This window comes from Cupressus sempervirens, chromosome 9 (assembly GCF_028749045.1).
Source record: "Cupressus sempervirens isolate cs-2001-9-10 chromosome 9, ASM2874904v1, whole genome shotgun sequence".
Taxonomy (NCBI): Eukaryota; Viridiplantae; Streptophyta; class Pinopsida; order Cupressales; family Cupressaceae; genus Cupressus; species Cupressus sempervirens.
In genome coordinates this window covers 472320469-472342155 of record NC_143126.1, presented here as the reverse complement: position 1 = coordinate 472342155, position 21687 = coordinate 472320469, and the positions used below count along the sequence as shown (strand labels likewise).

The window sequence follows — 21687 nt, the reverse complement described above, 5'->3', positions numbered from 1 at the left end:
TGAGTGATAATAAACTTCATTCCTCTTAGTTTGTCCAATATTATTTCAAGGTATTTTATGATAATTTAAAATAGAGATAAATTCAAATGACACAACATTGGATATGGTCAGATAATTGTATAGGACAATTCAAGAATGCTAGAATGTTCTATTGGTTGAGTATGACACATAGGCAAACTAATATCCAACATGTGTGGAGTTTTTTTTAGGTTGGACATGGTAAAGGAGAACATTATGGTGCTGGTGCATGTGTAAAGAGAGCTCATAGTAGAGAGAAATTAAAATTTGAGGAATAAGCTCAATTCAAAAATGTACATGAGATTGTCGAATGGTGTAACAAATATTTATACATAGGATCAAGTGAGAACTCTACCATAAAATGTTTCTTCTACCTAGTTGAAGAGAAGAATATCCTTTCAAGATATGATTGTGATACAATTAGTGGGTTAGCTAAATAACATTCATTTAGGAGTTCAGATTCTAACACTTGGACTATATGGACTAGAGAGCTTGCTTATTTTTGCCAATTTTGTCTTGTAGATTAATGGGAAGAATGTGAGAATAAAGAATGGGTTGAAGATTGGAAAAAAAAATCATTAGCACCTACTCTCACACATTTTCAAGATGATATAGTAAATGAAAGCCAGAATGTTACTTTTGCATCAGAAGACTATGTTCATATTTCAGACCTCATACAACCTGGTATGCAAAATTGAATTAGATATTGTTGTGATCATGCTTCAACTTATATTATTTATATATGTAAACATGTAAGTAAAGTATTTATGTAGTTTATCTTATCTTGTAGGACATGTTTATGTTGTTATTGCACCTAATGATAATGATGAACAGATCGAGTATTGTCTAGCTAGATGTGTGGAGCCTAAGAAAAAATTGATATGCCATCAAGTAGATGATGATGGTTTTGAGTATCCAATTGGGTCGATCAGTGTAGTTGGCACCTAGCTACATAGATACCTAACAAGAAGAAATGGTTTACCATCATTTGAAGACTACTAATCTGAAAAGAAGATTTTGCACTATTCTTATTTGGTTGTGGCAATGAATATCAAATTAGAAAGATCGAAGGGGAGACCCGCTAATAAGGTATTATGGACAATTTCAATGGATGAGCATGAGACAATCATAGATGTATTACATAAGAGAGAGGATGCAGATGGTACAGTGGGATGACTATATTTAAATCAAACACATGTAAATTTTTTCTTTATTGTGTTATTTTTATATATGTACATATATAATTCAATTAAATATATGTATGTGTTGTCAATAGAAAACTAGAGAACTTATATATATATATACATATATATATACATATTAATATATATATGTATATATATATATATGTATATATATATGTATATATATATGTATATATATATATATGTATATATATATGTATATATATATGTATATATATATATATATATATGTATATATGTATATATGTATATATATATATATATATATATACCTCTTATTTAGGTCTCAATTAAAATTTATGCAAATTTAAATGTTAAGGTGGATCGAACATCAACATCTTGTGCAATTACACATTGTGAGTACATAAAAATTACACATATATTTACATAGTTCATATAGCTCATATTAATTTATGCTTTTATTAACATGTGTTTTTGTTTTACAATTTTATTTTACAGGACCTCATTTGAAGAAATGTGTTGAACCAATTTTATATTTTGAGTTCACTTCTATAAATATGCCATTGACATTGTCTTACATATATTGCGAAATATGTTGTAAACATATTTAAAAATAGGAGTTTACTTCTATTTTAAAGTTAAAGATGTGCACTTGATATTAAAAATTAATTGTCAATTCAAGTAATGACCTCCTATTTTTTTTCCATTACTTTTATGTTCAAACATGTTTAAAATAAAATGCTTGTATATAAATAGTTAAAATTATTGTTCATGTACCATACACTTACAAAATGTGTCATAACATGAATAAAATATGTCACAATAAAGAAAATGGTTTGAATACTTACAACATGATAACATAATATAATATATACTACATACACTAGCATGATAAGAAGTCATAAAAAAATAGTACATGGTCTAACATGTCATAGCATGATCTATGAAGTCAAAAAATACATATGATACAATTAACTATCCTAATACAAAGTGTATCAAAATAAACAATATGTGTCATAAAAAACACAATCTAAAGGTGCCAACAAGACCTAATCTATCTAACCCACAGTCCTCTTTATTCGATGCAAAGATGACTCAGATGGATCATCTTGTGTAACATGAGTTGTCTCATCATGTGGGACAACCTATGAGGTAGATGGATCATCCTATGTAGCATGAGGTGTCTCATCATTTACATGCTTAATTGAAATGGGTTTCAAAATCTAGCTTGCAAATAAATTAAATATTCACTACATAATAAAATTAATACCACATGAGATGGGTGTCCCTCTGTAGTGGGAGGAGGTGCACAGTGAAAGCTACCAAATGTAGCAATGGTGAGGTCCTATAATTTACAATACATACATTTTAAAAATTTGATAAAGAGCATAATGAACTATGTAAGTACATAAATCACAATACTGACCTCAAAGGATGATGTAGGTACCTCCACCTGGCTTAGTCATGTACTCTCAACAACACTTATGGTGACATAGTCCTAAAATTATGGATACATAAATGTTGAGTCAAAATTATATATACATGAATTACAAAGTATGTAAACTAAAAAGTACATAATTTGTACACTACATTTTTTATACACTATAAAAACATGTATATATATATCATACCTGAGTAGTAGCCAATGTCACAAATGTGTCTAAAGATATGCTAGCACAATGATCAAAAGATGGAGTCAAACATAAACTATATCGAGGCATGTATGGATAAGTATGATCCATCTCCTGTTCATAAAATCAAAACACATAAAATTATATAGATGAGTCAAAATTGTTCACATTATAAGTTAATAACAATATAGATACATAAAAATAATACTAATTATTTTTCTTTATTCAAAAGTTCATACCATATGTATTTGAGGTTTTTCTTTAGTCGTAAATGGATCAGGACCTGTACTGACATCAAACTATGTAGCAGCTGACAATCTCTACAAAATCAAATAATAAATTCGAGTTTGAATATACATTTTTATAGTGTAATTCAAAATGCATACCGTACCAGGGATGCCAATTCTGTAGGTCTTGAAAAAAGACTATACTGCCTCCTAGGAGGAATACTATCATCCATCCTCTATTATTTCAAAATTAACATACATTAATATGGTTAATACAATTACACATGTATGTAGAAAGTAAATAATTATGTACTTTTTATTTAAATTTTAATTAAAATTTTACCTATTACTCCTAACTATCTCTGGGTTCTGCTTGCATGAGCTTGGCAAATGATAACACATCAATATCATCACTACCATCACCATGGGCAGTGTATGCGTCATCATCAAAATCAGCGCCCTTAGCATAATGGTCATCATATGCCACATCAACATCACTCTGGGGGCCTCTGCATATATCTCCATGACTACTACAAATGTATCCAAGTCAACGAATACCTCTCACTTGCATCCACAACTCTACTAAATTTCCTGAAAGGGCACTCAATGATGTAAGAGCAGACAACACTGCTCGATGATGGTGTAGTGTTGGGACAATGGGCATGGGAAAAGATACAAGATGCTAAGGTCATATGTAGTTTCTTGTTCTATCACTTAGCTTTTCCCCAAGCCTATCCTGAGGCATCCCTCCACCAACCCCCTAAAATGATCTAATATCAAAATAATTGGGTTTCAAACCCAATTCAAACTGAGCCCATAGTTTCCTAAGAAAGTACATGGGCACCTCATGATTAGCATGTGGTGGATGGTCAAATACCATCCACCACCACTCTCAAAAGTGTGCTAATATATGCAGATGCATGAACCATCTAATGGAAATGTGAGGCTTCTTGTCGCTAATCTCTTCATAGGTCTTAGGGTTTACAAAATGTCCTTTAACTATTTTCAGGTTATGGACCTCTCTATATGATAAGCCATCAGAATAGAAGGCACACATGTGTTGCCTCCATAATCTAAATGAATCAATATCATAACCGAAATGTTGTATAGAGTGAACAACACCTTGCATGCTATCTATAAGGCATAGTAGGTGAGAAGGGGTGGGCCTTGCACCTAATAGTCTCAATATCTCGCATGACATTGCTAAGATTACACCTCATGCTCTCTCATAGATCCTCTGCAATAGGTGGTGGAAGAGGACTAGGTGGTCATGGAGGTGGGGGTGGAGGTGGCGGGGGTGGAGGTGGGGGTGGGGGATGGGGAGGGGCTAGGGTTGGGTCCATCAAATATAATCTACATATATGTTTAAACAACATAAAAAATCACAAAATTATTATTTAATAATATAAATCTAAAATATCAATTATATAAATCCACAGGTCTTTAAAACCATATCAATTAAATAAATAAAGTTAAACACTTAAGTAAACTTTGTTAGTGTAAATAATTATTATTTATGCTTTACTTAAGTTTTCTTAGGATAAATGCATTATTTATTAGTTGTCACCTAGGAGTAAGCATACCTTTACATGTTGACTTGTTGACAAAAAAGAAGTTTGCACCTACCTTGTCATACTTATCCTCTTGTCTACGTGGAGGGTAATCCAATTTTTTTTGGATGTATGCTTAGTTGTCATACTTATCTCCTAGCTCTTTCTAGCTCATTCTAGAAGCTTCCTAGAGGCCTTTATAAATAGGCTCTCCTAGTATATTTGCATATCATATTGTACAACAATTTACATTTTATCTGAGAATACCATTTTCTTATTTTTAGACCAAACCCTTGCCTCTTCTTGTCTTTTTCTTCTCTATGACAAGTTTTCTACGTGTAGGCGATCCAAGGGCTTGTAGATTTGGTTTGCATATTTGCTCAAATCCTACATGGTATCAGAGCCAGATCTATTGTAGCTTGTTTAGTATTTGGAGAAAAAGAAGAAAGAGGGTTTGGCATAACAGATCTAAAAAATTTTGGGATTTTTTCTTTGTTTTTCGGAGGTGCGATGGCAGCAATTTAGAAAAAATAACTATAGAGGTGATTTTCAAATAGCGATATCTCCCTCATACGGAATCCATTTTCCAAGCAATTTTTTTGTTTTGGGGTAGAATTTCATGATCTACACATTGGTGCAAGTTGTTTGAGATCTATGTTCCCAAATTTTTTTGCAACTTGCAAATCCTGATTTTTATCATTTCAAATACTTAGGATAGGCTCATATGGACACATATTTCAATGCTATTTTTTCAAAAAGTGCATGATTTATTGTTTACTTTCCATATCTGAAATCAGTTTCGAGTAATATTGAGTAAAAATAATAATTTCATCATTTGGTCATTTTTTGGCCTATAAAAACTAGATGGTGATGTTGGTTATATTTCATGTCTCACCCATTTGAGCTCCTAGTTTTTGGCATTGAAGTAGACTTTAGTTTTCTCTATCTCTACATCTGGCATCCAAGTTTTCTTCTTAGTTTTTGTTCTTTCTTTAGTTATTTATTTGGTTTATGAGGGATAAATTTATCCATTGTGTGGGGTGCATTTTCCTTTCCATGATTTAATTTAGAAATGGCCCTTCTACTTTTGTCTTCTTCTCTTAATGTCAGACCCCTCTATGGCCCAGCTAACGCCAAACAACTATCACACCTAGAAAGCACAAATGACTAATCTTCTTATGTCATGAGGCTTATGGTCATGTCTAGATGAGAACCAACCTATCCTATAGTGCCCTTTTGAGGTTCTTCAACATAGAAACAAAATGGATAAAGCTAGGGGATTGATTGTACTAAACATCTTTGATAGTCTACTATTTCACTTGGATGGTTTGACCACTCTTCAAGTTATTTGACCAAGTTCCACAACTTTTTTGGCATAGTGAATGAGTTCCAAGCACTTCAACTTGATGCGGAGTTGACTTCTTTGACACCTGCTAGCTTCCCCACCATTGAAGACTTCTTGATGAAGTTCAAATCTCTACGTATAGTTTTGCAGGGATGTGGGAAAAATAAAACAGATGATGAGTGTATTTTCTTGATACTCTCAAAGCTGTGAGGACAGTATCAGATATTTTCTTCCACTTTCTACTCCACTATGAATGTCTTGGGTAACAGACATCAGATACCTTCTTCTAAGATATCTTGTGATTGTTTGACATGGGAATAGTCCAAGCTCACTTAGATGGATTCACTTATAGGTTCACAATCACAAGCATTGCTTGCCAAGGATACACAAGAGACAAAGCTAAAGCAGATATCAGATTCCTCTTCTCAGAACTCTATTGGTCCATCATCCTCCTCTAAGAAGGAAGAAAAGAATATTGAATTTCCTACATATTCTTGTTTTCAAAAGGGACCTCATGATGAGTCACATTATTTTCAGAAGAGATTTGATGGCTATGAGAAACAAATCATAGATTTGCAATATCTTCTTTAGAAGAGCATTATTTCCTCTCCATCCTCTTCTACCTCACACAGGCCTACCTTTCAGTCTTCTTCCATATCTTCAACATCTACACTAGATTATGGACAAGGTCATGCATTACAAGAATCCATTGCATCCCCTTCCCAAGTCCCTTGGATACTAGATTTAGATGCTTCTCACCATATGACATCTTCCCAAGGTGTCTTCTCTACTCTTGAGGCTTCTCCCATTCCTCATATTCTCATGGGGAATAAGACTTCCCTACTAGTCTATGGGAAAGGTTCAATTGGAATTCAGGATAGATTCTTTAATGATGTATTATATGTTCCCTCTCTATCTACAAACCTTCTCTCGATTTCTTAGATTACACATAGTGGATCAGGGAAAAAAGTTGATTTCACTACAAATTGATTCTTCATTCCAGATCATGCCATAGGAGGCATTATTTCTAAAGGGATAGTTTATTCTTCCACCCATCTCTACACCTTCTTGAACTTTAGTCTGCCATCTCCATTGTTGGAGCAAACTTCCTCTCTTTCACGAGAGCATCATGTGGTGCAGATAGGATACTTGAACCTTTGTATTGTTCTTTAGATCACTATTTTGCCTCCCATAGCACATCCAATTGAGGTCTTTTCTCTTTAGTAGGATTCTTCTTCAGCTATGTCTAACCTTCTAACTCCATTCATTGAGCCTCTCGGTGCAATTATTAAGGATTCCATAGAGGACAATCATCTCCTCTTTCATGATAGTGTCAACACACCTGCCTTGGGGATTCTCTTTTAGGATCCTCGTGTTTTCTCCTTTGAGCATTAGTTAGGCCTTCTAGTTTCACCTCTCATTTAGGAGTTTCCTTGTTCTATGCCCTTGTTTCTTTCGTATTGGAGTTTCTTTGGTTCACTCGTTTCTACAAGGGCTCCATCATTATAGGGGGGCTTTGGCGTCTCTTCTCTATCTCATACAGGGGCTACTTGTACTTGTGATTTTGAGAGAGTCTCTTGAGCTATTTCTAATCTATGCTTGGGGTTGCAGAAGTTGTCTTTGGGGGTTCTTATTGAGGCCTTCCTTCATTTTTTTTAGCATATTTGTTCTATCTCTTTTTGGCATATGGTTTTTCCCATTGGTTTTTCTCTATTGTCTCCATTGTATAGAGATTTTCATTTTACAGAGATTCCATTCATAGCCATTGTGAACTTAAGTGCATTCCCCTAAGTTGCACTTAAGGGGGGGGTGTTAGTGTAAATAATTATTATTTACGCTTTACTTAAGTTTACTTAGGATAAATGCATTATTTATTAGTTGTCACCTAGGAGTAAGCATACCTTTATGTGCTGACTTGTTGACAACACAGGAGTTTGCACCTACCTTGTCATACTTATCCTCTCGTCTACGTGGAGGCTAATCCACCTTTTGTGGACATATGCTTAGTTGTCATGCTTATCTCCTAGCTCTTTCTAGCTCATTCTAAAAGCTTCCTAGAGGCCTTTATAAACAAGATCTCCTAGTATATTTGCATATCATATTGAACAACAATTTACATTTTATCTGAGAATACAATTTTCTTATTTCTAGACCAAAACCTTGCCTCTTCTTGTCTTTTTCTTCTCTGTGATAGGTTTTTTACGTCCAGGTGATTCAAGGGCTTATGGATTTGATTTGCATATTTTCTCAAATCCTATAAACTTTAACATTAAGGTTAATTGAACATTATGTCAAATTTAAGCCTAATCATAAAATAACACTCCAAAAAACTATATTAATAAATCAACTTAAATGTGAATTATAAAAATATCTTGTATAAATATGTTTATGATTATGCCTTAAAAACTTTGTACGATAAAGGATCAATATTAAAACAATTAGTCCATTGAACATATAAATAAGATTGTGGTTTGGGTTAGGATTGAACATATTATAATATCACACATAATTAACCTATCAAATGGTGACATCTACAGGGAAATGTGTTGGTTGCAAGAATTGAGTAAATAACTTTTTAATTAGACTTAAATAAATCCTTAAGTAGTTATGTTTTAAGTATCTATATAGATGGTAGATCTTTATCTATGTGTCCTTATTATAAGGATGAACTATAAATCTGGTTTTTATCTTAGATATGAACTTGTTTTGTCTATGCAAGTTCAAGGGAACATGTTTTTGATATTAAGGAAATGGATGAGTTATTCAACACTATTCATGCATTTATTTGGCCTACTAACAATTTAGTTCATATATTTGAAGTGGTTCCTATGAAAAATATAATGAGTTATCAATCCAAGAATGAGAAAAAAAATAGATAGAGACAATGATGGATGGTCTATTTACAATCTTAAACTAACACCATTGATGTATTAGGTAAAAGATAATATTAAGACCCTCTTCCATCTTTAAGCTCTGCATTAGGTGCTTAGTGGACTTCACTGCTGTTTCTTGAAATAGGCCCATGATTTTGAGATTCAATTATTTTTTTTTAGTTCTCCTTATGTGATTCTTATATGATGATATTGTAGCCACAACTATCCTTTTTGAATAATATATTTTTCATTATATATAAAAGAAAAGATATATTTATAGATCTAAAAAAGATATTATCTAGGCCTACCAATAAGTATGTTGAAAGTAAATTATTTACACATTCACTAAACTAATAGGGGGTCCAAATGATTTCTATATTCTTGAAAATATTAAAATGAAAATAGTAGAGAAAGAAACCATCTTTAATACACTTGAAATTGATAGAGGAGGACAATATTGAATAATTTATATTACTATTGTAGACTTGGAAAGAATTGATAAGATTTGGAATCAATGTACTTTAGATTCAATTCAAGTATTCATTAAGCATTACATAATCATCACTATAGTTTAATGCTATGGAAATTAATGGTTCAATGTGTTCTTTAGAGGATTAGTGGTAGGCTTGTAAGGAAACTAAGATCAATCAAACATTACAATCAATTGATTACCTCTACTAACTTTGAGCTTAGTGTAGATAAAATAGGAGACAAAGATATAAATAAATTCCTCTTAGAACAATGTACAAAGGCTCTCTCAACCATGTAAAATTTACAAACATCAACACTATCAATTTTTATGTATACTTATTTTGTGACACTAGGGGATTGTATTCTTATTATGGATTATATGTTCATCTCAGAATCAAACAAAGTTTAGTAATGTTACCTTTGTTGGCTCAAAATCTTAGTAATGAATGGGTTCAAAAAGGTTAAAAGTATAGAATCATATAAACTCGTAGCTAAACTTGTAATAAATGTAGACTTCATCACAAGTTGAATGAGTAATGGAAAATTATAAAATATACTTAATTTAAAAGTTTGATAATGGAATTTTATAGTTAGTATAGTTTTAGTGTCTCAAAATATCAATGTACAAAGATCTATTATTTAACTTAAGATAGTTATATATAATCACTATTAAATAACTACATTAATAAATGAATATTTATACACAATCCATTTCATTGTTCAGAACTAATTATTAATAGCATGTATTCTCAAAATAATATTATTCATATTATGATCTATAATATTTCTTGAACCCAATTTAAAATCATTAAATATAGTTTTCAAACCTAGGATTAAGATTAAATTTTCATTATGGACCTACTATTATGGTTGCCACGCTATGGATCAAGTGTTAGGTTTAAAATTTGAAGTTACAATTACAATTATGGTTTAACATTTAGGATTAAGTTTATTAATGATTAGGGTTAGGCTTAGAATTAAGTTGATAGATTTTAATTATATAATTTGGTTAAAATTTTAATCAATGTTAGGGTTAGGTTTAGAATTATGGCGAGACTGAGATTTTACATCAAGGTTAATACTATGTTTATGGTTAGTGTGTAGTTTTATTAAAAAAGATATGGTTTTAAGGTAAGGGAGCACATTATGTAATGCCTAGCCAAGTGATCCAAAGAACTAACCTAAAGTTTTACTAAGTAAGCAATAACATGTACAATAATACATAAAAAAAATAAGAGATTACATTCCTTAAGGATCCCAAGATGTTGAGTCACATTTCATTTTAAAATAATTATACTGGAAGTAAAATAAATAACACATCCACATGAAAGAATGAATACAAATTTAATCCATTAAAATTTTTTTTTTCTAAATGCCACTTGACATTGATTCAAAATGCACAATCATGGACTGTACATGTCACAAGGTATGAAAGGTTGAAAGAATGTACATTTATAAAATAGTTTACATCATCCCTTTGCGATCTATGAAACAAAGTACAAGACAATAAGTAAAATGATTAAATACTTAGTTTTCTGTTTTGATCCCTTGGTGGGGCATTTCACATTAAATACTTAGTTTTATGTTTAAGGTTTAGATTATATTATTGTACAGTTATGGTTAGGTTAGGGTTAGACTTATGAATATAGTTAGTTTTACTCTCTTTGTTATATGGTTTACAAACTAATCTATAATTAATTACTATTTATTTGAAATAAATATAAAATATTGAATGTAATTACATGTTTAAAAAATCTAATTTACATCTATCTAATCATTAAACAATGTAATTTGTATTAAATACATTGAACATCTAAAATAATAATTTTTAAATGAACATTTGCAAATTTTAAAAATTAAAATATATGAAACTATTATTTAAATGAACAGATACAATAATCTACAGATAATATTGTTATGTTAAATGGAAATTTACAATTTTACATATTAAAACTGAAAAAAATTAATAAATTGACAAAATTATAAGTGTAAAACTGAAAACAATTAAATAAAATAGTAGAAAACAAAATAAAATACTCGATACACCAAAAAATAGCAGCGGGGCAAGGGGGGTCAGTAGAATTCCAAAATAGGCACCTGTATTACTCCTAAAATTGGGCTCATGTTTTGCAAATAGTAAAAATGAGAAGAAAAAACCCCAGAAAAATCAAGATTTGTTGTTTCCTGCAATTGGGTACCCAAATTTTAAAATCAGGTACTCGATATTTTTGAAATCGAGTACTCGATTTCAAAGAGGTTCAGGCACCCAATTTGTGTTGAACAAGTCAAGTACCCGATTGTTTGAACACAGATCCAGTGCCTGAAGTAGGTTTTTAAAATCAAGTACCTGTTTCTAAAAGGTTTGATTCTACAGATTTGACTTCTACGGAATTGCTGCCCAACTTTGTGCTCTTACCCTGATCACATAATCTTTAGTTTAGGTTGGTAATTAATATTATTAAAATGATGCATTTACAAATTCCAATTATTCATTAGTAGGACTAAAGATACATATTTGTTTTGTGTGGATAAAAATAGGCTATTGTGTAAGCCAATACCCTATTTTAAATTTCTTTTACAAAATATAATATTCTTAATAACCTTCATCCATGGTAATTAGTATTATTAAAATGTGTACATTTAAAGGTCTTGAAATTTGATATATCATGGAAAACAACTTTAAATTAATTCAAATTATTATATAATAAATCTTAAGAAGAACTAATATCTAGTTAAGATTATATTATTGAATTAATATAACATTCGTCCCTTCTAATTGTCTACATTTAAAGGTCCTAAAATTTGATATATCACATCAAACAATTATTTAAAATTTATTCAAATTATTATAAAATAAATCTTAAGAAGAAATAAAATCTAGAATTTTTAAGATAATATTATTAAATTAATATAACATTCATCTCTACTAATTGTCTTCATTTAAAGGTCTTAAAATTTGATTTAAATTAAATTATGTACCATCTGAAAGGTGAATTCAACCATGATGTACACTTATAACATGTCATATCTTTTCATGATCTTCACTGTCTAGCCTCCACTTGCGACGTACATGCTTAAATTTGACTGGATGTAGACAAAACCCAGTAGCAATGACCAGGTGGTTGTATTGTAAAACCTTGTTGTTAGGTTGATAATCAATAAAGTGTGTTCCAAATTGGACTATTTTGTCTTGCTTCAAATATGTTCTTTGTATCACAATAGAACCTGCACCACAAATTTAAATATTTAAAATTTGATAGATATTAAATTAACTAGATATATATAAATTCATATATGTATGCACAAATGTATATATAATACCTATGGGGAACAACATTTCATCACTTTCTTTAGGATCATATAACTTTGTCCTCTCTATAGTACATTGCAATAAATAATAACTAATAGCTTCATGATTTCAAGGCTTAGCAATCACTATAAAGACATCTTTTGTAGAACAAGTATACATACATGTGTCTTATATGTACATAAGATAGTTCATTGATAATTAAATAATGAGTTGAGATTAATTGAAAAGTTGAGATCATTTTTTATGATACTTACCCACTTTTACCAATCTAGAGATATGATTATCATCATTAGAAATCAAAGGAATATCATCAAAATTTTCATCATCTTTATCAAATGTATCGGGAACATCAAGTGGTACCAAAATCCATGCACTTGTTTATCCACATGTTTGACTCATGCATTCTTGATAGTCTTCATCAACACAACTATCACAAAAACATGAGTATTCTCTTGTCTTCAATGTCTAGTTGTGATTATCTATACTCATGACTGAATGTAAAGGAACATGTCTTTTCTATCCTCTTCCAACCATGCATATTTTTTCTATTAACACCTGAAAGTTCATTACATTGAAAATATGGAAAAATTAAATTTAAAGCTCAATGAATTTAAAGATAGAACTTAAAAATGTAATTATAAAACTTAATTGCATACAATTTAAATAAATGTACACATCCATACCTATTATCTCCCAAAAGACTCTATATGGTACCTGTCGACTCATTTTTGATGATGTCTCGACCTCATATGATGCAAAATGTGTCTTACACCATTCAACAACATCATGTGCATCATTTATACAAACTCCCTAATAATTCATTTGATACTTTCATAGAGCACGTTTAATAAAAGCTCTAACACCATCGTGTTCACCTTTTCCATACGCACTCTCGAAGAAATTCAATATGTGTTTTATATTCTCATTACGATGATATCTACATAATGTACAAAATGGTCTAGATGATTTGAACTATGCGGTACATCCATCAGACCAAACATAATGTTTATCAACATTTATGTCTCTTTCTTGCAAATAAGAAAAGAACATATTGAAACAATATTCTACATAGTGAATGTCATGTTCTTTATCATCACTTATATAAAAGTGATATTCCTTTTTAATAAATTTTTCTTCAACTATACTCTAAACACCATCCAAATCTAATTGTGCATGTTTCTAACAAAAATGTACCATAATAGTGACCTTCTTAGAAAAGAAATAATTTGATTGAATTTCTTTTTGATGAACAAATGAATAGTCCTCTACAAAATCAATGACTGATACAATTATTCTGAGCGGGAGATTATCTCTGAAAGTTTGAAACTTTTGTGCTTGTCACTTTGCAAAAAATGCGTGACAAAATATAAGGTTGAACAAAATTCTTAAATCTATTCATAAATGTTACAATAGGTAACTCCTCTTCAACATATTCCAACCTTTTTGTCTATTTCCCCAACTTTGTTTCATTCTTCACATACTTGTTACTTTTGCAATTCAATTTTTTTGTTAGATCAATATTTTCAATTTATAAAGGAAATAGAACCAATTCACCACATGGTTCATATAATTCTTTGATTTAATTTATTTGACCAGCTAGATCATCTATTTTGTCACATAGAATGGATGATATAAACTCACTTCTCCTACTAGGAGGATCAACATGAAAACCATACTTTCAAAATACCTGATAGTGGAGATCAAACTCAATATGATGATGACAACAACATGTTTCAGACACTTTGTTTGACCTCACAAAGTATGGCTTCAATTTTTCAAACAATGTTTGCCCAATTTTTACATTAGGATGTTCACTACAAAATGACAAATATAACTCATGCTATGTTGTGTCCAACCAATATTTCGTATGATGTTCATATTGACCAAATGCAATCCTATGTCAAATATCATCTCTACTATTTGATGAAGGACAAGTGTTATCAATCCAAAATGATATGACTAAATTTTTGAATCCCCGATCAATCCTATCAAAATAAGGTGCTCTACACATGATTTCCCAATTTCCTTCCATAGCACTACCAACCAAAATTAATCTTCTTTTAATATATTCTTTCATTGCTTTCGTACTAAACCCCATTTTAGATGAAATTGAAAATATTTATCTATTATGGGTCAAATTTTTGCTTACAACAAACATCAACATCACATTTCTTGCCATGAACTTTTCTTTAGTTTGAGACTATTTTCCTATGTTTCTCAAACCTTGTTTAACATTGTCAATCACATTAGTTTATATGTTAGAAAACCTTCTCTTCTTTGATGTTATGTTTACACCTAAAAATTTCAATGCCTCTTGAAACTTATTTTGTGTAAGCAAAAGTGAAAGCAACTAAGCTTGTTCAAGTTTTTTATTGTTATCAAATTTAGTCATTATTTCTCTCATCTTCTTATTCATTGACCTTTTCTTAGACAAACTTAAGGGTTGAACAGTAGTTGCAAGTTTTCTCAATTCATCAACATCTATTTTAAGTAAATGATAAAAAAAAATTATGATAAATTCCATTCTTTACAGATTGGGCAATATTTATGAGTTCATCCATACTAGTTCCTACACCTGATCCTGACTCTTCTCTGACTTCTATTACTAGAATTTGTACAGGGAGCAATCTTGAGCCTTCTCCAACATTCATTGTTTGAGATTCTGTATGGAAAGATTCTCACCCTTCTCCAACTTTTGTAATTTGAACCTCTATAGGGAGTGAACTTGAACCTTCTTCAACACTCATTGTTTAAGATTCCATAGGGAGTGTTTGTGACCCTTCTCCTATATGTACTTCTTCTACTTTTGTTGAGCCTTCTTCAACATTTTCTTCATCTTGTTTATTGTTTGCAACAAATTTATAAATAAATGAAATTAGATAATAATAAAAATAAGATTTATATATAATTAAATTAAAGACCATAAAAATAAATAAATAAATTATATATATATATATATATATATATATATATATATATATATATATATATATATATATATATATTCTTTGTTTAATTCGATGATAATGTGCCATAGTCTTTTGAAGATTTGTTTGTTCTACTTCATGAGATCTGTTCCTTGCATTTTTCTTTGTCTTCATTTCTTGTTTCTCATCAAATAATCATAAAAATAAAATATTGCCTTGCCTTAATAAAGTCGCAGTAACTTTATAAATTTTTTGTGTTAACTTTATAACATTTGGCTTCACTATCAAAATTTTGTCCTTACTACAAGTGACATAATGCTTTTTGTTCTATTGTCATGTTCATGTGAACACCAATTATTTTACATGTTCACGTGAACACATTAAATTAAATTTTTGGTTTTTAGATTATTAATGCTTGTACATTTGCACTAACATATAAAACATGTTTGCATGAACAAAGTGTTCATAAGAACACATTAATTTATAAAATTTTGGTGTTGTTTTCTGAAAAAATTAATGAAATTAGTTGTTTTGAACCCCAAAATTGAGATCAAATCATCTTTTACTATGAAATAAAGAATGCCAATTTGTGCTTCTCAGAGCAATCTTTCCAACAACTATAATTGTAATACATAGTATATTCATTACTAATTTCAAATATGAGTTTAACTCATTATAGGTTCATTAGCGATTGAACATCAATTGACTTTGACACTTCAAAAAAATTTTGTAAATTAGGTCAATTTTTTTGAGAAATAACTAAGAAATAGGTTGTTGAGATAGCTTTCTATTAAAAAAAGAAAATTAGATTTATGATAAATTGAGTTCAAGTTATCTGTGTCAAAATGAATGTATGTCTGAATTATGATAGATTTCACTTCAAAACTTCATAAACTATACAATATTCAACCAAATTGAATCAAACCAAATGCATCCTCTAGATATTTTTGTTACAAATCCAGCACTAAAAGAATTACCTCATTATCATTTATAGGAAAAAATTTATGTGTGTTAAGCGGACTATCACTCTTTAAAAATATTGATTTTTCATATTACCACTTTTCGGAGGAGAAGAAAATTTGACTTAGATAATTTTTTTTTAAATTAAAAAATGTTCTAGAAAGCATTAGTTTACATCATCTTTAAATTATTCATAGTTTTAGAGATATAGTCACTTGACTGTGAGGTTTGTTTCAAAAATATTGATTTCAGTGTCAAAATTGGTCAAAAAGTGGCACCCACAATTGTGGGATTACCCCTATAGTAAAAATAAATAAACTAAAATAAAATAAGATTATTCTCATTGAAATTATAAATTTTATAATTTTATCTCTTCATGCAATACCATGTATTGCAAGTCGAAGTTGGCAATAGTATACAAATCTACAAAGATAATGGTATATGATTTGATGTTAACTACTGACATAGGAAAAAGTATCTTTACACGTATTTGGGATTAGTATTTGACTAAAAATCATGCCATCTTCATCTGATGAAAATTTTCACAAAGAATCCTTTCCATATTAAGTAAGCTAGGCAAGCATGGTGGCTATAATCACCCTAGTCTAGTCAAGAATCTGGGAGGAGATTTAAGTAGACCAAGTAGAGGAATTTTGCAGCACTTAACAACTAAATTTGAATTACTCCTTGCTAAAAATTCAAGTGATTGTAAAATACTCTTAATGCAGGTATGATATGTCTTTGTGCTCAGTAGATATAATTTTGTTCAGACTCACTATATTTTAGATTACAAAATGAAGAATGCTATTGTAAGTGAATGTTGTGACATTCAACCACAAACATCATGTCCCATTGAAAATTCTTTAGTACAATTCTTGTGACCACCACTTACAAAGAACACTCCACTATTAAATCATATTTGTAACTTCAATTTTATAGTTTCAGTTGGGTTTATTTTCCATTTATAATTTATTCATTGTAATTTTATAGTTTAGTTGGTGTATTTTTTATTTATTTATTCATTTCTTCTCAAGTCAAATTTCTCCTATCATTTCGCTAGGAGGATATTTTTTCAAAGGTAATAATCTCCTTTGAAAACATCTCCTCCTATTGCAAATGACAACAGAAATTTGACTACAAACGAAATAAATAAATAAATTATAAATACACCAACTAAGACTATAAAATTATAATGAATAAATTATAAATAACAAATAAACCCAACTGAAACTATAAAATAGAAGTTAGAAATATGATTTAACAGTTGGGTGTTCTTTGTAAGTGGTGGTCACAAGAATTGTACTAAAGAATTTTCGACAGGACATGATATTTGTTGTTGAATGTCACAACATTCACTCATAGTAGCATACTTCATTTTGTGATCTAAAATAAATAAATTTCAAAAAAAAAAAAAAAAAACTTCACTCACACAAAGTATATCCCAATATTGCAAAGTAGATTAGTCTTCAAAAGAACATGATTGTGTGAGCACAGATAGTGCTTAAATGGTGTTGTGTTGAAGGTTCTTTTACACTATCAGAAACTAACTTCTAGGTCACAATCTCCTTTGAAAAAATCTCTTCCTAGTGCAAATGACAACACAAATTAGATTGCAAAAGAAATGAATAAATAAATAACAAACAAACCAACTAAGACTACAAAACTATAATGAACAAATTATAAATAGATAATAAACCCAATTGAATATAAAAAATTAAGGTTACAAATATGATTTAATAGTTGGGTGTTGTTTGTAAGTGGTGGTCATATGAATTATGCTAAAGAGTTTTCAATAGGACATGATATTTGTGGTTGAATGTCACAACTTTCACTCATAGTAGCATTCATCATCTTGTAATCCAAAATATAGTGAGTCTAAAAAATATATATCCATTGAGCAAAAAGACATATCATGCCTGGGTTAAGAGTATTCTGCAAGACACCTAAATTTTTAGCAAGGAGTAATTCAAATTTAGTTGCTAAGTGTCGTAAAATTCCTCTGCTTGGTCTAGTTACCTCCCGCTGGATTTTTGTCTTGACTAGGGTGGTTACAGTGGTGATGCTTGCCTAGCTTACTTAATATAGAAAGGAGTTGTTAGATGAAGATGGCATGATTTTCAATCAAATACTAATCCCAAATATGTGTGAAGATACTTTGTCCTATACCATAGTTAACGTCAAATCACAAACCACTATCTTTGCAAATTTTTATAGTGCTACAAGATCCATATGAATAACAAGTATGCCCACAATGTTCACATGAATTAGATGACACTCCATCCTTAGACCCCTCCATATCTATCCCTTCACACATGTGCTAATAGCTAAAAAAATGTTATTGGGCCTCGGAGACTATAGTGATGCACATGATTATGATGCAGGTGGCACAAGTGATGATGAGACTGGTGGTTTAGGTGACACAAGAGGAGATGACACTAGTGGTACAGGTGATACAAGTGGAGATGACACAACTAGTGCAGATGATACTAATGGACTTGTCATAAACTGTGATGACCAAGGTGCCATAGGTGATGATGATGGAGTTGTCACATGTTGTGATGACCCCAGTGCCATAGGTGACAATGATGGAGCTGCCACATACTATGATGACCCTAAAGGTGCATTTGATGGCTGCTGGGGTGCCATAGGTAAAGGAAAATGAGATAACTATGAGCCATGCTCAATGATAACATCTGTCAATGATGCAGCCGCATGAAGATTCTATAAATCAATAGACTCCTTGAGAATTTATGGGATCACAACATGAGGCATGGTTTTTCATGGTGTATTTCTCATCTTATTTTTTGGTGCCACCATACAAGCCCTAGGTCTATCCCGCTTAGACCCTCTCCCTCTACCCTAGAACTAATGAATGTCAAAGTAATTTGGCTTCTTACCAAGGATGAACTCACAATATAGCTTTCTCAAAAAATATAGAGGTGCCTCATAATTATTACATGGTGGCAGGTCAAATACCACATGCCACCTATTTCAAAAACACGATCTCGTCCTAGCATGAGTGCACCAAATGAATATGAAAAGTTTTGGTTGTGTTTAATAGGGAGTTGTCGAATAAAGGATCGTAAAAAGAAAACATATAGTACCTTTCTTTATGCCTTTATCTTTCACTTGCTAATATGATAACCCATCAACATAAAATGTAGGACACCTGTCCCTTCATGTACTCCATTTCATAACCTCCCTAGACATGTGCTTTGAATTTTAGGACATTTGTTCAATGTATTTGTTAGGAATGAGTGGTGAGAAAGTGTAGATGACCACAACCTGTTGACCATTTTGGTAATGTTAGCAGTATTTTGTGAGAGGAAGTTTATGAGGTCCTCTTGTGTAGTAGTTAAATGATGTAATTGTATGCACAGAGGTTTTATAAAAGGTGGTGGTTGTTGAACAAGAACATTGAGTGGACGGTTTTGTGGTTGTGTCACTACGAGTGAAGGGTTTTGTGGTTTTGTCATAATGTCTGGAGTGTTTTGTGCTTCTGTCATGATAGGAAGAGGGCTTGATTGTGTAGGAGGTGGTCTTTATTATCTCCCTCGTTTTTCTAGATTCCTTGATGCATCTATATTAAAAAATTCAAAAAAAAAAAAAAAAAAAAAAAACATATTACAAATTTTTATTAAAAGAATACACAAATAATGAATAGAATAAAGACTTACCTAATTTTTGGGGCACTGTGGGTAGAAATGCAGTCAAAAAATTTTTTTTATGCTAAACTCGATTGGTTTTTGGTGTTCTCCTCTGCAATCCACATTCTCTTTTTCATTTGAGGGTATATAAATACCCTCAAACATGGAAAAAAATCACAATGTATACTTTACAAAACTCGATCGGGTTTTGTAAAACCCAATAAATTTATAAACTTAGATAATTCAAAAAAATCTGATCAGGTTATTGAATTTTTTTAATTTTTCTTGTGGGGGGGAGCAGTTCACTTTTTTGTACACCAACTTGGTGCACACATCCATTTTGAGTGTGTGAAAGGAGTCCTCTAAAAGGTAAAGAGAAGTGTTTTAATTATGTCCCAATTAACTTTCCTAGCATGACACTTTGTGGAATACAATATAAAATTAATTTGAAAGATTTGTTTGAGTTGAGTTTAATTGTTGTGTAGAAATTTTCATTGAAATTAGACAAATTTTATCATTTTATGTACACCAAGAAAATTTCATTGTACATTTTCAATTAAAATAATATGATCATTTCCATCAAAGGTACTATTTTCAAGTTATGTAAAAAAATTGAGGGAAGAATGGGATATCTCATATCTATCTATTACTAAAATTTTCACAAAGGTTTTGAATATAGTCCAAATCACGTTACCTAATATAAAGAAAAATATTCTTTCTTGTATGAGAATTTTACCATAAGTAAAATTTTAGATAGAACAAATCTTTTAATCCACGTATAATTATTTGTTAACAAATTTCCTTCATCACATTAACTTAAACTATATCTTGTACGTACGTACATACATACATACATACATACATACATACATACATATATATATATTTCTTACTTTGATAGCTTTAACACCATCTTCTAGAGTTAATAATTATTATAAATCTAGTTAGCCGAAGCTTTAAGCTTAGATTATGTGCAAGTTCCCATTTTTGAAAGGCAACTTCCACTTGCTTTATTCAATATCAATCACATCACTATCATTATCACTATCGCTAATAGTTTCAGTTCAGTTAGTTCCATTGTTCATCTACGAAGGAGATGGAGGCTCTGCCTTCCCTTCTAGCATTAGCACCACTTGCCCTATGGTTGGCCTCATCTCCTCCTCCCATTCAATGCACAACAAGCCAATAATAGCTACTCTTCTCACCTCTTCAATATCTTTATCCTTTGCAACACCCTTTTCCACAATATTAATCATGTTCCCCTGACTAATTTGAGTTGCAGCCCATGCAAGAAAGTAATACATGCTTGAATTTTGTACATTCATATCTACAATTGTTCTCCTTGAAATGATTTCCAAGAGCGTTATACCAAAGTTGTATACATCAACCTTTGTAGTGATGAGAACGCTAGATATCCATTCTGGAGCCAAATAGCCTCTCGTTCCTCTCATTGTGGTCAATATGCGGCTGAAATCTCTGCTCACGAGCTTTGCCATGCTGAAATCAGTCAATTTGGGTGAGAAATCAGTGTCGAGTAGAGCATTCTCTGCATTCCTCATGGA

General features: G+C 30.9%; 1 pseudogene; it reads right to left on the bottom strand.

The window, feature by feature from the left end:
• Positions 1–21210: 21210 nt before the first annotated feature.
• LOC149539373 (G-type lectin S-receptor-like serine/threonine-protein kinase SD2-2 pseudogene) lies at positions 21211–21684 on the bottom strand (annotated as a pseudogene).
• Between the last annotated feature and the right edge of the window lie 3 nt (positions 21685–21687).